General features: G+C 47.4%; 1 protein-coding gene across 2 annotated transcripts in view; it reads left to right on the top strand.

The window, feature by feature from the left end:
• Positions 1 to 2,191: 2,191 nt before the first annotated feature.
• NDST2 (N-deacetylase and N-sulfotransferase 2) overlaps positions 2,192 to 14,044 on the top strand; it is a 143,858-nt gene continuing 132,005 nt past the window's right edge. For both annotated transcript variants that reach the window (XM_082308154.1, XM_082308151.1), the window contains exon 1: positions 2,192 to 2,226. The gene's annotated coding sequence lies outside the window, so the exon portion shown is untranslated. The remainder of the gene's footprint in view (positions 2,227 to 14,044) is intronic.

Here is a 14,044-nt window from a genome sequence, read left to right as displayed (position 1 = left end):
GGAAGAGGGAAAGGGAGTAATAAAGCCAAGCACTTGGTGGTTTGGAGTGTGGGGAAGAGAGGGGAGATGCAAGATGGATTTAAAGGTGTCTTGCAAGTGAGTAGAGGAAGCTACATACGAGGTAGCTCGAAAGCCAAAGATGGTAGAGGAATTGAGAGTTGTGATGTGGTGAAACGAGAAGGCAGGCAGGTGAATTCAGCTCTGGGGGTTTGCGGAGGGAGGAGGACTTCAGAGAGATGGGGCATGTTTTGGGGTGGTTTCTTCCACTGCAGATTGAAATGGAATTTTAAGCCAATATTGTTGCACCTGTATGGTGTACTGTAGCGTACAGCGTACGCTCCTGGCAATGATTCCCCTCCCTCAGTCCAACTGAGACTGGTTGGACTGGGGGAGAGAGGGGAACTACCAAAAAGCTATTTTTATACCAGAATATCAAACTGCGGTTTGAAACAGTAAATCCAGTTTCACAGGATGTAGTACTGGATCGTAAACGCTACAAGCACATGACACAGAGTGCTGGACTGCTGCGGATTCCCTCTGTTGGCTCAGATTTGCTCAGCTGTTTGGAAAGTGCGAGGTCTGTGGTAGATGGGGTATCACCTGCTGCTGCCACGCTAGCTTCGGGATGGCTGCAGGCAGCGGGACAGGATTTAATCTGATGTAAGCACTGTGGTACGTGTTTGGGTTAATTCAACAGAAACGCAGTCACGTGTTCAAATATGTGCTGCTGGGTATTTTGGCAGTGCGCAGTCCCAGTGCAGGTGGGACACATGCCCGTAAGGGCAACTATAGACCCTGCTGTCACAGGCAAGTTCGCTTTTGTTGTCATCAGACCTCCTTTAATCTTTGCTTCAGTAGCAGTAAGGCCCTGCCCAGAAGAGGCTGAGCTCCGTCCCAGTGCAGGTGGTGGGAGCAGCTGCCGCCTCAGCCTCTGCTGAGGGGGGGGTGCTGCTGGCCAGAAGCAGAACAGGCTTTTTGAAGCTCACTGAGATATGATTGCTCACAGGTTTGTCTGCTCTGCTTTGGTTATTTGATTCACCTGCTAACTCAGGCTTAACAGGCTTGCAGAAGCATGGTCAGTGCTTCAGGTACAAATTGATTAGCTGAAGATGAAAAGCGCTGTATAAATGTGTCCAAAAGCAGTGACTTTAAAGCTCTTTCAATTCTTCAATAGAGGAACAGGTCCCTGTACAGCAAATTTACATCTTGCGTTGCTTTTTTGCGGGTTTCCTGGGAGCGATCCACAGGGCCCTGGCAATTCTCAGACTGAGGGATGGGAAGCAGTGCTTTGCCAGGATCAGGCCTCATTCCCGAGCACCTTTCCCTTTGCTTGCTCCCCTTCTGCCACCAGCCAGTTCTGAGGTGTTTGACTGCTCCCGGTCCTACTCGTGCTAACTCAATTTTCGCTCCTCCACAGGATGGTGGGTGCTTTTTGCAAGCAAATTCAGGAGCAGCACCGTGGTAACGGCACTCCCAAACTGCTCTCCACTTCTCCATCCTCTGCTGGGAACAAATGTTCCCGTGATGTGGCCCCGCATCCCATTCTGGCTTCCTACTACAATTTTCTGTCTTTCTAAGTAGGGCGTTGCACCGTGTGTGTGCGTTTCCCGGGAGGCTGCTGCCGCAGGGCGCCTCGCAGCCGTGTCAGTCGCTCCCTACGGCTGTGCTGCCCCCCCTCCCGCCCTGCCCCGCCACCCCGGGCTGCGGCGGTGCCGCCGGCCCCCCGCGCCGCGCGCGCCGTGCCTCCCTGCTGCAAACCCGCAGCGAGCGGCCGCGCTTGCGGGCGGGGGGGGGGGGGCGTAAGCCCGCCGCAACGCGTTTCGGTAACGGCGTGCAGCGGCGCGGCTCCTCCTGGACAGGCGCAGCCCGGCCCTAAGCCGACCCCTCCCGGCTGCTTCTCCACAACCGCCGTCCCCGGCGCCGCTCCCCCCCGTGGGGTCCCGCTCCCGGCGCAGCGGGGGGGCCCGGCCTGGCGGCGGCGGCCCCCGGCGCGAGGCGGCCGGAGGGCGGGGCCTCCCGCCCCTCCCCCGTGCGGAAGATGGCGGCCGGGCGGCGCGGTGGCGGCGGCAGCGGCTCCCCCAGCGGCCGGAGGGACGCCCAGCGGCCGGGAGCCGGCGGGCCGCGGCCGGCCTGAGAGCTCCCCGCGGCGCCGGGGGACGCCCGCCCGCCCTCCGGGGGCCGTGCCCTGCCCGCGCCAGCCCGCCCGGCGGGGCCTCCCTGCGGCAGGTGAGGTGGAGGCGGGGGGCAGCGGGGTGGCGGCGGCCCGGCCCGGCCCGGGGGGCGGCGGGGGAGGGCGAGCGGCGCTGGCGGGGCCGGGGGAAGTTGTGTGCCGGCCGGGGAACGGCGGCCCCGGGCGGGGGGGGGCGGGTGCGAGGGGCGGCCCCGCGGGGGACCGCGGGAGGAGAGCGGCTGCGGCCGCCGCCGGGGGGCCGAGCTGGGGCAGGCGGCGGGGAGGGCGCTGCCCCCCGCCCCTGAGGCGCAGCGCCGCCCGCCCGCCCTGCAGCCACCTGTGCGGCCGGGGGGGGCCGGCCGCGCCGCCAGCCGACCCCGGGGTCCACCCGGGCCCCGCCACGGCGGCCCCGTCTCCTGGCGGTGGCCAGGGCCGGAGGTTTCGCAGCCCTGCTCGGCTGCTCTTCGCGGGCGCCGAGCCGCCGACACGCGGTCCGGAGCAGCAGCTCCTTCCCCGCCGCCGTGGCTCCCGCCCCTTGGAGCCCCCGTTTCCCTGGCCGCCGCCTGGGCGCAGGGTCCTGCGCTGGAGCTGCGCTCCCGGCCTCGCTCGGGCTTTGTTTACCGCCCGGCGTTGTGTTGCGAACGGCCGGGCTGCTTGGTGCGGCGCCGGCCGCCGCCGCTGAACGAGTCCGCGGGCACCGGGGCAGAGGATGCTCCTGCCCCGTCGCGCGGCCGCAGCGCGTGCGGCGCACGCCGCTCGCCGGGGGCTGCGCTCGGCGCAGGCCGGCAGCGGGTGCGGCCGTGGTCGCGCGAAGACCCCCCGGCAATGGTGCTGCGCGGGAAAAGCTGATGGAACGTGAGGAGTCGTTCCCGTAGTATTTCCTATCCTTTAGTCGTTAAAACGTATTTGCAGTGGTAAAGTGATAAATAAAGCGCGAGACACCCCTGTTTGCTTGTGCTAGAGTGAATAAACTCTGTGTTGCCCAAATTAGAAGCGGGCAAATGTCATATATCTGAATTTAACCACAAGTTACACTACTCCACACTAGGATTCTTTGTGACCAATCTTGCCAAAGGAGTATTCAGAGTTGTTAGTTGTAGGTGCGTGTCTCATTAGGAAACGTAACCTTGCCCTTTGTGGCAAAGAGGTAAACTAGAAACTTCTGATGAATTTTTCAGGTTATGTGCAGTCAACTCAGTTATCTATGATAATTGGGCTGGGAAAGTTTGGATGATGGAAGAATCTAGGTGGCACTGGTACGGCGCAACACCTTGCGTACAAAAACACCCTGAGAGCCAGAAGTAATTACAAGCTCAGCATCAGCCCCAAGAGTTTATCGTGCTGGGTGCCCGCAGGTGCTCACGTTGCCCGAGTGAGCTGGCTCCGCATCCGTACCAGTGAGCGGTCCCGGAGCTGAGCCCTGTAGGACTGCTGTGCAGAGACACCTGAGGCACTCCATCTGTGGTGGGTGTGGGTGGTGGTTCTGCACTGGGCTTCTCAGCGCAGCTGTTTGTATGACACTGAGATTACTGATCCAACTCCTGGCAGACTGGACCAAGAAAGGCTTTTTAGCTTGTACTTCATGCTGCACAAAAGTGATTGTGCTGTGTTAAGAGCTAGGCTGGTTCCAAAAGCAGCCTGACTCTGCTAGACCAGATCTGAGCCAGTGGAAAAACTCTGCGCTCAAATCTGGCAACCAGTGTAAAATGTTCTAAAACTTTTCCACTGTCAGCAACTGTGAACAAGTACATATCTCTTAGGGTTATTGTTTTGTATGCTTGCTGCTTTCTTTTTAAAATTTTCTTCCTCACCCCAAATTCCTCTTCTCGTTCTTCCTTTCGTTCGTTCTTCCTTTTAAGTTTTTGCTCTTCTCGAAGTCCACGGTACTGTTTTCCTTGCTGCTGCTTCTTGAACATGATTTCCTAATGTGTCTTTTCTTCCTCTGTTTCAATGTTTTTTCAGCCCTTGTAAAACTGCTTTTTTGTCTGTGTGTATATATATATATGATTTTGAACTAGGAAGTACTGGAAATGTCAAAAAGCAGTGAAAATGAGCTGCAGAGCAAGGACACAGAGCGGAAGTAGTGGTACATCTGTCCACGTCAAACTTTCTTCTGCAGTCACAGAAGTGACTTTTGCTCTTGGGTACGGGTTCTCAAACCTGGTGTCAGAGTGATGAGCAGGGGCCAGTCCTGCCCTCCAGTATTGCTGACCGTGAGGAGAGAGTTGTTCTGGGGCATCTGGCAGCAAAATGGGATTGTGATACAGAAAAGCAGAGAATCACTGTGTTCAGGTATGGAATAATACCTGTGGGTGTTGATCAGGACATGAGCGTGTGCAGTGGCAAGCTGCGTGTTTTTCAGCAGTATCTGGCAGTGCAGTGATGGTGCTCTCTGCTGCGTGGTTTTCCTGTAAGGCATGTTTTACTGTTGTGATACCTAACCTTCAGTCTGATCTGAATTCATCAGAATTCACGGAGGTGATGTGGTAGAAGAGCCTGAGACTAGTTTTATATTAGCATTTATAATTCCATGATTTCTTAAAAAAAAAAAAGGGGGGGGGGAGGGAGATACCCAAATGCAGATGAGGTCTTGATGTGTCCTGAACCGCAGCTTTATCTCCTCATCACTGAGCCTTGTTTCAGAGGTTTAAATGCCTATCTCGGATCTCTCTGTGGTATATCTGGAATATGCGGTGATTCTCTGAGCAGAGCTGCATAGATAAGATAATCCCTTTCATTTTAATTGGCAGAGTTGTTTACACATGATCTCTCGCTCATTTTCCTCTTTTAAAGGAATGGGTATCCATCCCTGATTACAGCTCAGGTCAAAATCCCTCAGCACTTGTAGCAAATCTCTTCTAATTGGTCTCATTTAGCTCTCATAAGGTTGTGTTTTAATTCTCTCTCTTCCAAATCCTTTTCCCTAGTCTGTAATGTAATTTATTACACGATATTTTATAGACAAGGGAACAGCCTCTGGCTGTCAGCAACCTTTGCAGTGTATCAGATTTCCAGCTCAACAGGCAGCTGCAGTGGAGTTTGTGGGTGTAAGGCAGCAGCGCTGCAGCAGCAGCACACGAGCAGTCTGCTGTGGCCGTGTCGGACACCAGTGCCAGGTCTGTCCCAGATTCTGGAAGTAGTTGGTGTGAATGCTACCGTTTGCTGTCTCTGCTTCTCTGGCCTTTCTGTAGCTGTTGCTGATGCAAGGGTCTTTGAGTTCAATTTCTCCCTTTCTAGCTGTCTTTCCAGTCTCTGCGATTGAATGCAAATACATCTAAGTTGCTGCTGCTGTCTGATGACAGGCTTTGAGCAGTACAGAATTGGTAGAAGGCTAATGCTGGGAGCATATTTTTAGAAGGCCCAGAGCAACATTAGCTGTCTTTGTAAAATTCACTGTGACTTTCCTGAACGCAGTTGCTTTGGTTAATTGAACGTAATGCAAAGAGGTGAAGCTCTGTGTTTCATTATGCCTGCACCGAGGCACTTCACCTATGGCCTGTAGCAGCACAGTCTGCTAGCATGGCATGCTGGTGCAGCTTATGCCTGATCTCTGGGTGCTCCGACATCAGCTCTGGAAGTCTCAAAGGCTGGGGTTTTGGTTTTTGGGGTGTTGGTTTTTTTGGTTTTGTTTTTTTAATCTGTGTCCCCTGCCCTTACACTGTCGGTTTTCCCACTATAGCAAAATCAGAAGGGAATATGTGCCTCTGCTTCAGCCGCTGGAGTTGAGATCCCAAGCTGTGTGGTGCAGCAGTGAAGGTACAGGCAGACTTTCTGCTTTGCTGATCCTGCTCCAGAGGCAGGAATCTCCAGCAGGGCTGTGGAGCACAGTTATGTCTTAAATTGCCACTGAAAGATTTACTGGAGTACATACATCAGAACCCTAACTGTTCTTTCTGCATAGCGATATTTGAAGGTCTCAGGCCTCTGGTAATTGCTGTTTGGGGACTGTTTTTCAATATAGACCCATATCCAGAAAGGAAATTATATAGATCACTAGACTCAATCCATATGTGCCCTATTAAAAATGCAGTAGAAGTCTCTAGATGTGAATGATGAATTAATCTTCTGCACAGGAAGAGATCCTCCATCACGTTCTTGCCTGCTCTAATATTTTTAGTAAGCTAACTGATCTAGCAGTGAATGCGAGGAGGATGATAAGATTGTAAAATGCAGTTTGGACCTTCTCAAAATATTTGTGGTTTATGCTGGGCAATGTCACAAGATCTGTTTTCAGAGAAATGGGAATTGATGTTTGCTTGTTTTTTAAAGCTGCCCAAACTCTCCAAACAAGGGGAGGGATGCTCTATATGTAGACTCAGCGTGCTTTTGAATTTGTTGAGTAAAATGAATAATGCAAAATAAGTAAGGACAGCTTCACGCAGCACTTGCTTGTGTACTAACAACACCAAGAAGATGTTCAGAAATATCTGTCTCTTCCAAGTGCGTTTGTAGCTGTATGTAACTGAAGCTGTTTTTCCTGCTGGGGTTGCAGACATTGAACATCAACAGTGTTTGCAGCTGCTCTCAGGCTGAAATGTTAAGACCTTACCTTAGCCTAGAATATTGCATGTTTTCTTTCCATGAAGTGAATTTAATATTTGTCATTAAATACAAACTATGAAGTTAAGCATTAAAACTAACAGCGATTAGATGCCAACATTCTTTTTTTGTTTGTTGTTTTTTTTTCTTGGAATCAAAGGGGGGTGAAAAGGAGAGACGTGTTTTGTCCTCTGCTTGGTGCACAGGGCTTGTGCAGGTCCTAACACTGGTCTCCCTGCTCTGTGTGTATCACACTGCAGTTACCATCTTCACTGCTTTGGCGCATGTTTTGAGTGTGGGATGGGAACGAGGGAGTGTGACCTAGGGTTTTGGTGGGATCCGAATACAGCTGTGCTGCGCTAGTCTGTTCTGTGCATTATTCGGAATTTTATTCTTTTTTTTTCCCCCCCCTTTGGAAGTGTTTTCATTAGTGGAAAAGATTGTCTTGGGCATTCCCTGTAAAGCAAGAGACAGCAGAGTCTGTCCCCTCCTCTCCTGCCTTCCTGTCCCAGTACCGTAGCTTGCACGAGTAAGGCAAGGGCTCGCAGGTACCTCCTCAGGGAGGAAGGGTTTCCACAACGGGGGAGAGAGTAGGACATGAAACTGCATGTGTTAAATGACGTGCCAACAAGTTGTAGCCCTCTCCAGGGCTATGGATCACTGCTGCTTTTATGTATTGATGTATGTTTTTCCTCTGTATTCAGCAGTTCCCTTGGGAGCTGGGTTGGCATAGCTGATGCAACCAAGGAAGGAGGAAAGACGGACAGCAAAATGACAATTTTATCCCTTCTTAATCTGTTTTTGCAGTTCTGGTCTGCCATCTGGTCAGTCTCTTTGAAAACGTACAACCCCAGCACCCTGCCCTTTCTCCCCTGTTTGTTTCTCCAGTCTCCTTCGCTTCTGCATCTCTCCAACAATATGGCGTTCCTCTGAGTGGTTCGTGTTAGGAAGCTCCCGTGTCAGGACCATTAGATTATGTGACGGAGCAACTTGTTTTTCTTTGATCATGTTTAGTCTTACAGTTCCAGATGATTCCATTAGCCTAATATTTAATTGGTCTTTCAGCTTGTCTCTAATTAATGCTAATTTGCTTGGCAGTACTTCTGAAGCAAAATCGGAGCTTGCATGTGGATTTTTAGAGCTCTCCAACAGATCTTAACTCTTAAATTTTCAATCACTTTGGTATAAATTCCTCAAAGGAAACAGTGGGATGACAGGCCTTAGCTGTGATAGACTCCCAGTAGTAGAGATCAATTTAGAAAAGAAGGGAAACTTGAGATTTGCTTCAGAAAGGTTAGAAGAACCCCAGAACATTTTATAAATGTCTGTTTTTTTTCTTAAGAGCCTCCTACTGAACGGCTTTGTGTTAGCTTTCTAGCACTGCCTGGTGCTTTACAGTGCATGGGAAATTTCATGTCAGAAAGGGCTTTTAAAACAGTCAGTTCTGCCATCTCTTGGATGATGAGAGTTGGACTCATCTGACTATGCATGAAGATCTACAACTAAAGTGTCCACATCTGAGCTGGGCACTATAAGTTCCCTCTATATTAAGGCTATGTTAGGGCGCAATTCATTTCACCCTAAAGCACATGTCCACATTTGGTGAGGTGAATCATATTCTGGAAGTTCTTTTTTTGTTTTTCCACTGAATATAATGAAAACTGAGGATGTTAGTCCAGATGTAGAAGATGTCAGCAGGACAGATTTCTGAGCAGAAGGCAAGTTGAACACCTCCCAGAGTGACACTAACTTGCTCCTAATCCTGGGCTGCTTTCAGTATAGCATTTTTAATACCTTCACTGATAATTGATTTACATAAATTTGTCTTTTCTGGTCTTAACTACCTTTCCCATCTTTAGAGCACTTTTTCTCTAGGCAGATTCATTTCAGCATTGAAGCCTGGCATAAATTGTTAGTCACCATGTCTGATCTATTGTCCAGAACACCTCTGAAACATCAAGCTTCCCCCCACCCCCCCATTTCAGTTACAAATAATGTATTTTAATTTGTTTCTTGTAATTTCGTGGGTTTTATTAATTTTAATTAAATGTTCTGGATTCAGTCAGCGATACTTCAGCTCAAACTGCATGTGCTTTACTTGTGGCTGAGTCATAATCATCTTCCTCATAAGCAGAGATCTGTCACTGTCTCCTGATTTAGTTTTGTCTGCAGGCTTTCATCCATATCCTTCCTTGATGTTCCTGTTTCAGATCCGGCCACTTGTATCAAAGCATGATGTGAATAAGCCTGCTTCTCTGAGTCAAGGCTACCATGAAAACGTGTTATCCTGTGTTAGCATCTATAGTTTAGTATCATGTAACTGTGCATGGAACAGGGTATGTTTCCATGGCCCAAGTCCACGTAAACATATAAACACAGAGCTTTCTGCAGGAAAACTTGCTTTGCCTCAAACAAAATATTGATGTTTGTCTTTCCCAGCATTACTTTTAAATACAAATTCCTCACTGACCACACGTGATGGTACAGTGCCTGTGGTAGCAGGCAGAGCTCGGAAGTCCCTTTTGGTCTTGCGTTGCCTATGTGGGCAGGTTAAGAGCAAGCTAGTGTTCAGGGATTGTCGTAATTGCAGTTGGTGTTGAGTTTAATGTTTCTCTGAGGTTGTTATAGTTAATTCTTTTGCATGTTGTAGAGCTATTTTATAATTATCTTATTTATGTGTTAGTCCTAGCTTTTTCCCATTGGTAAATGAAAACAGGGTGAGGATGCCCTTTGAACTCCTCTTGGTTTGCATTTAAGCTGATGCTACCAGTGATCCAGTCCTACACTGACCCTTCTCAATGTTGTCACAACCACTGAGCAAGCAGGATCAGGAAACTGACGTGGAAATTAAAAGAAACAGAACAAAACAAACCTCCTTTTTTGCTACCTTACCATTCTCCAGGAGAGAAAAAGTTACTTTTCAATTGATCAGTAAAAAAAAAAACAATCAGGCTCAAATGCTTTTGTATTGGCACACCGCAGAGTGCCTTGGGGATAGGATGAGTTGATGAGGTGCCAGGACTGCTCTCTTTGCAGGAGAGGTGTGACCATCTAAACACATGCCGGACGATCACCTTCAAAGTACAATGTCACATGGTGTAAGCTGAAGAGGAGCTGCTTCTCTTTGCATCAGTCCTGCAAATTTTTTAAATGTCAAATTTATCTAGGTTAGACTTAACTAAGAGTGGTCATGACAAATTCCAAAAGGATATCTGAAACAGGCAGCATGAGAACAACCAAGCTGCATGCCCAGCAGACTGAGAGCCAGTAACTGCAGCCCTTCATTGCTGCCTGTTCTTTCCACTTCTAACTGGGCACTGTGTTAATTTTTATATTGGTGACTTCCTCCAAGGGGAAAGATTGAAGAAATCGTAGCAGTAGTCATTTCTAAAGGAGATGCATCCAGGGGAAGAGGAAAGCAGTTGCTTTGATCAAGGTGCGGACCAAACCTGGGATCACAGGTTCTGCACTGTATTTTTTTGTGTCCTACTCCAGGACCTTCCAGCTTCTCTGATGAGCAGTGCTGCATTATCTTTATCTTCCTGTGCAGTTTACCAGAAAGACATGACATGTTATGCCAGAAAACTAGTTATGTTTCTATACAACGGTTCTTGGTTTGGGTTTTTTCCATACCTTGTTTTTTAAAAAAAAAAAAAGCGAGATGTTTCTGTGTTTTCCTCAACATCTTTTCCTAGCACGCTGCTGCTGACAGTCTGACCCATGATACTATTCTGGACAGATCTTGGAGGACTGAAATTGTTGTGAGTGCTCAGGCCCTTTCCCCTTCCTGCAATTATATCTTCCTGAAATGCATCCTGTGCAAGGGTGAAGATCGGCGAGAGGCAATGCTGAAAGACAAAGCAGTGCAAATTGGTACAGTGTCTTCCCTGGAAGTAAGGCTGTTGTTGAAGGATATGTCTGTAAGCTGTTTGGTCTTAAAGTCTATATTGAATAGTTTTAAAAATGAGCAAACTTCTATAAATAAATAAATAGAAACACCTCTTCCTACAGATCTCGGGTGTAAACCACAAATGCAAGATTCTGTTTTTTCCCCCCTGTCATTAGGCTTCACCTGGAGAAAGCATTAGGTAGGGATGCAGAGGTTGTTTGGTCTTCCTGGGCTAGTGATTTAGAAACCTCATGCTTGCTCTGCCAGGATGGGACAGGTGGCACGAAGCTTGAAAATGAGTGTTGAGAGCTCTACAGGTTTTGTCCTGTCTTCGCAGCCCTTTGGCTCTGGTGTTATACAGCCTCTGCTACCAGCTCTCTGTTGGGATCTCTGTCACTTTTCCTGGGGCTGTATGGAGTTCCATCTTCCTTTGCAACGATGACCTTTCACCACAGCTGTCTTCCAGTATAGCTATGAAACTGCTGACAAAGCTGGGGAAGTGGTTGGAAGGCTTGTGAGCGCACATGCCAGGACTTCCCTGATGGCCAGAATAAGATGAGGGAACTCTCAGCCAAATGAAATGGGAATGACCTTGTATGCACAGACATTAGGATATAATCTTACACTCAAATCTTAAACTTAGATTTCCTACAATGAATTAGCCTTAGGTAATGTTTTTTAGGAAGATCTTGCCATCTGGCTTGATTCTACCTGTCTTGAAGGAAACGGAAGGAGAAGCAGAAAGAAATGTTTTGTTTCATGTGAAGTTATGGGAACAGACTGGCTACTGCAGTGAAATCCATCCTGTGAATGTGAGGAGACTTCTCATCCCTTTCTTCTGCCTGTAAGGCTGGCCTCACTGAGGCTGCAGAAATAGAGATCAGTGGGGAATACTAGAGAAGAGTGGAAAGGACTTTTGACTAGTACTTTGAGTTGCTCGTACTGGTGCGAAAGACTCTTTGTGCTATTGCTGTCACCCAAGAGCACCTTAAACAGGGATGAGGAAATGTCACATCAAAAATTCATAGAAATGTTTGTTAATTGTTATTGCTTTTGGAAATGGCAAATTCTAGGAAGCAGTACGCGAGAGCAGTGAGTGGAGTAGTTCTTCCCCTGTTGCGGTTGCTCGGATATGGTCTCTCTCTCCTGGGGAGCAAGTCAGACTGTGTTTTTTTGGCTTGGCAAACTTCCTGCACAAGGTCAGCATTGCTATTACACTGGTAGCACAGCATCATTATGCTTTAAATGTACTAGCTGCAGAGGTTATAAATGACTACTGATTTTTTTTGAATGCTGCAATATTTAAGTATTCAGCTTGAGGCATTTTATTAAAGGGGCCTAATTGCAAGAGCAAGTGCCAAATGCTTTAAAAATTCTGTGCCTATTTAATGTAGCTCATATTGGGCATAACTAATCACTGCTAAGGCTTAAAACCTTTGGTGTACAGCGCATCTGGGAGCAGGTAGCTATGAGACTGGGCAGAGGAATCCCCCTTCTCTTCCCTCTTCAGTAAAAGCTCTTTCTCGACACAAAGGTCCAATTGCTGCGATTTCTTGTATAGTGTGCAGAGCATAGCAATATGTGGGCAGCAAACTAATGCAAAGTGCTCTCCTGTCTAGTGTTTCATTGTTCTTTCTGCCTGAGGCTTTGCAACCTTGGTCTTTTTTAGTTAAAATCTTTAAACAATGGATTATCTGTTTTCACAAGCTTTAGAGGATTTGAAATAGCAGTCACCCTTAGGCATTTGGCTCAAGATTACAGCAATAAATACATTCATCAGAGCCCCCTGGCCCTTCCAAGAGCCAGGCAGTAGTCATAAGATTACCTCTGCCATATTCTTCTGCTTCTAACTCCAGTGAAGTGTGTCAACCTCTTAACAATTTGAGGTATGCCCTGTTCCTTCTGACCATTTGCACACAGATGGTTTGTGAGAAAGGGAGGGATGTGTGTGATGAGGTTGAGAGCACCTACAATAGGGGACCTTCATTCTTGCTGGGATGTTGGCTTTTACTACATTACCAATCTGGATTTTCCAGGAGATCAGAAACCCGTTCTGAAAGCCAGCATTGGGGTTTTTTTCCCCCAAAGCCTAGTAGTCTGAACAATTTGTATGGCTTAAAAATTTTCAAACTGGAATGTAACTTTAATCAATATTGGCGTTTCTGATCTTTGTGTGCCAGCTGCTATTTTTCTGAAAGATGGTGCTGGGACTGGAAGGCCCCACACCAGAGATTACAAACCAGTTGCCACCCAGTTGTGATATCTGACGTGGCAAATTCTGTATGAGCGCTTCCTGATTGCGCTGTTTAAACAGTGAATGTAATGTTTTTCTTCTGTTACTATGAGATCCAAAGTAGTTTACAGATATCAGACATTCTGCTGTGTTGCTTTGGAGAAAGATCTCAGCTGTCAGAAGGAGACCCAAAAGTCAGTTCCAATAAAAAGCTACATTTTCTAAAGCAGTTTATTTCTGGTTAGAAGAGCTGTTCATTGTATGACTTCGCACAGACTGTGCTTTGCACAATGGGACTTGCTTTCTTCTAAATAGCAGCTTTATCTCAGAAAAGTTCATTGCATAGAGAGATCTGTGATGTCCACACATCTGAGGTCCTGTGAAGATTTCCACCCCTAACAGATTCTATTGATTTTCAGCAAGTGCTATTTGCCAGCCTTCTGAGCTGTTCTTATCGCGCAACATCATGCTGCTCATCACAAATAGCATGTGCTACCTGGCCACTGGCTTTATCAAAAGACCCTCCCAGCCAAGGTACGCAGATTGGAAAAGGAGAAAATTCAGTTCTCCTTGGAAGTTTTTTGTACTTTGCTTCATTTTTTTTTCTTCCTTCCAGTGAGTAAGTAATGATAAATATTTACTAAACCACACTGTATGTTTTCAAAGTTTATAATACACATTACCTTTGCCTTGGAAAACTTTGAGCTTACTTTTCAGCAAAAGATACAAGTATTTAAAGCATTTGTAAATAGAGCTGAGTCAACTTCAGCACTTTGCCACGTAAATTTTCATCAGAAGATGGTGGAAGCATGGAGTCTTTTTTTGGGCTAGTATTTAGAATGATTGCAGAATTTTCTACTGTAGTTTTAGTCTTTACCGCCACACCGCAATTCCCCTTCCAGGGGAAAAGCGTTCTCACTTTTTTTTTTTTGTAGGTGGATAAGAATTACGAGAATTGGTAACTTAACTAAGCAACGTAGTGGGTTTGTGTCTGTACTCTTGAGAATCTGTATATTGAGGCTGATGTCTTTTTCACTAATGTGGATAGGTGGGATAGGGAAATGAATGTGAACTGTCATGAACATGAATATCTGTTACTGTGTTTTTGACTATCAAAAAGAAGTGTATATACAGGATATATATATAATATGTGGTTACTGATATTGCATTACAGCTAGAATACTCTTTTTTATTCCTATGAGAATTAGCTGAG

Source organism: Platalea leucorodia (assembly GCF_965183815.1).
Source record: "Platalea leucorodia genome assembly, chromosome: 4".
NCBI classification, from domain to species: domain Eukaryota; kingdom Metazoa; phylum Chordata; class Aves; order Pelecaniformes; family Threskiornithidae; genus Platalea; species Platalea leucorodia.
Note: the sequence above shows the minus strand (reverse complement) of the source record. Positions and strands in the feature narration are given on the sequence as shown.